This window comes from Scyliorhinus torazame, chromosome 4 (assembly GCF_047496885.1).
Source record: "Scyliorhinus torazame isolate Kashiwa2021f chromosome 4, sScyTor2.1, whole genome shotgun sequence".
Classification (NCBI taxonomy): domain Eukaryota; kingdom Metazoa; phylum Chordata; class Chondrichthyes; order Carcharhiniformes; family Scyliorhinidae; genus Scyliorhinus; species Scyliorhinus torazame.
The window spans coordinates 304095968-304098467 of record NC_092710.1 but is presented as its reverse complement, the minus strand read 5'-3'; the positions used below and the strand labels follow the sequence as shown (position 1 = coordinate 304098467).

The window sequence follows — 2500 nt, the reverse complement described above, 5'->3', positions numbered from 1 at the left end:
GGCGTGCTGCACTTTGATGGGCCCGCCAGCTGGCCCGTGTGGCCGCAAGCCAGTGTGTCGGCAGGACGTTCTCCTAGCCTGAAGGCGCCGCATGAATGCAAGTTGTGGCATTGGGGCTGGTGTGGAAAGCGAAGGAAGAGAGAGCTGGCTTGCATTGCCTGCCTGACCCTTGTGCTGGCTGTGCTGAGAGAAGTGCGCAGCGTTGCAATGTGGAAAGGCAGCAGCGTGCAGGCGGCAGGCTGGTGTGAGGTAGGCGGGGCTTGCAGTTTTCCTTGAGGAGGTGGAGAAGAAAAAAGAGAGCTCGGTGGGGATGGCATGAAGGGGAGCGAGTATCAGGCATATAGGCTAGAATTAGCAGGAGAAGGAGAGAAAGAGGAGGAGAAGTAGAAGTAGAAGTAGAAAAAGAGAGAGAAAAAATTGAAAACAACCGGAAAGAAGAAGTGGCGAGGGTGCTAGGGTGGCCAGCTTGAATAGGCGAGAAGACGGTGCTGCAGATGCCTACGGCCATACTAGTCTGAAAACGCCCGATCTCGTCTGATCTCGGAAGCTAAGCAGACTCAGGCCTGGTTAGTACTTGGATGGGAGACCGCCTGGGAATACCAGGTGCAGTAGGCTTTTGCGGCCAGCAGTGACTGCTCACGCCAAGCACTCTCCACACCAGAGGCAGGCCAACCTTTTGCTGCTCTCTGCGTCCTCGCCATTCCTCCCAACACTTGCCTGCGGGCTCAACTCAGGCAGGCGGCTTGGTCGGGCCATTCAGCTGCTGCAGCTTTGCCGGGCCTTTGCAACGCAGCACGGTTGTGTGCCTTGGCGTGCTGCACTTTGATGGGCACGCCAGCTGGCCCGTGTGGCCGCAAGCCAGTGTGTCGGCAGGACGTTCTCTCTCCTAGCCTGAAGGCGCCGCATGAATGCAAGTTGTGGCATTGGGGCTGGTGTGGAAAGCGAAGGAAGAGAGAGCTGGCTTGCATTGCCTGCCTGACCCTTGTGCTGGCTGTGCTGAGAGAAGTGCGCAGCGTTGCAATGTGGAAAGGCAGCAGCGTGCAGGCGGCAGGCTGGTGTGAGGTGGGCGGGGCTTGCAGTTTTCCTTGGGGAGGTGGAGAAGAAAAAAGAGAGCTAGGTGGGGACGGCATGAAGGGGAGCGAGTATCAGGCATATAGGCTAGAATTAGCAGGAGAAGGAGAGAAAGAGGAGGAGAAGTAGAAGTAGAAGTAGAAAAAGAGAGAGAAAAAATTGAAAACAACCGGAAAGAAGAAGTGGCGAGGGTGCTAGGGTGGCCAGCTTGAATAGGCGAGAAGACGGTGCTGCAGATGCCTACGGCCATACTAGTCTGAAAACGCCCGATCTCATCTGATCTCGGAAGCTAAGCAGACTCAGGCCTGGTTAGTACTTGGATGGGAGACCGCCTGGGAATACCAGGTGCAGTAGGCTTTTGCGGCCAGCAGTGACTGCTCACGCCAAGCACTCTCCACACCAGAGGCAGGCCAACCTTTTGCTGCTCTCTGCGTCCTCGCCATTCCTCCCAACACTTGCCTGCGGGCTCAACTCAGGCAGGCGGCTTGGTCGGGCCATTCAGCTGCTGCAGCTTTGCCGGGCCTTTGCAACGCAGCACGGTTGTGTGCCTTGGCGTGCTGCACTTTGATGGGCACGCCAGCTGGCCCGTGTGGCCGCAAGCCAGTGTGTCGGCAGGACGTTCTCTCTCCTAGCCTGAAGGCGCCGCATGAATGCAAGTTGTGGCATTGGGGCTGGTGTGGAAAGCGAAGGAAGAGAGAGCTGGCTTGCATTGCCTGCCTGACCCTTGTGCTGGCTGTGCTGAGAGAAGTGCGCAGCGTTGCAATGTGGAAAGGCAGCAGCGTGCAGGCGGCAGGCTGGTGTGAGGTGGGCGGGGCTTGCAGTTTTCCTTGGGGAGGTGGAGAAGAAAAAAGAGAGCTAGGTGGGGACGGCATGAAGGGGAGCGAGTATCAGGCATATAGGCTAGAATTAGCAGGAGAAGGAGAGAAAGAGGAGGAGAAGTAGAAGTAGAAGTAGAAAAAGAGAGAGAAAAAATTGAAAACAACCGGAAAGAAGAAGTGGCGAGGGTGCTAGGGTGGCCAACTTGAATAGGCGAGAAGACGGTGCTGCAGATGCCTACGGCCATACTAGTCTGAAAATGCCCGATCTCGTCTGATCTCGGAAGCTAAGCAGACTCAGGCCTGGTTAGTACTTGGATGGGAGACCGCCTGGGAATACCAGGTGCAGTAGGCTTTTGCGGCCAGCAGAGACTGCTCACGCCAAGCACTCTCCACACCAGAGGCAGGCCAACCTTTTGCTGCTCTCTGCGTCCTCGCCATTCCTCCCAACACTTGCCTGCGGGCTCAACTCAGGCAGGCGGCTTGGTCGGGCCATTCAGCTGCTGCAGCTTTGCCGGGCCTTTGCAACGCAGCACGGTTGTGTGCCTTGGCGTGCTGCACTTTGATGGGCCCGCCAGCTGGCCCGTGTGGCCGCAAGCCAGTGTGTCGGCAGG

General features: G+C 57.4%; 3 non-coding genes across 3 annotated transcripts; all 3 read left to right on the top strand.

Annotated features, from left to right (window-relative positions):
* Nucleotides 1–496: 496 nt before the first annotated feature.
* On the top strand, nucleotides 497–615 carry LOC140411861 (5S ribosomal RNA). The gene has a single exon (XR_011941072.1). It is a non-coding gene; the product is annotated as a 5S ribosomal RNA (ribosomal RNA).
* Nucleotides 616–1309: 694 nt separating this feature from the next.
* Nucleotides 1310–1428, top strand: LOC140415443 (5S ribosomal RNA). Its single transcript, XR_011944547.1, has one exon. It is a non-coding gene; the product is annotated as a 5S ribosomal RNA (ribosomal RNA).
* A 694-nt stretch (nucleotides 1429–2122) lies between these two features.
* LOC140413420 (5S ribosomal RNA) lies at nucleotides 2123–2241 on the top strand. The gene has a single exon (XR_011942589.1). It is a non-coding gene; the product is annotated as a 5S ribosomal RNA (ribosomal RNA).
* Nucleotides 2242–2500: the final 259 nt, after the last annotated feature.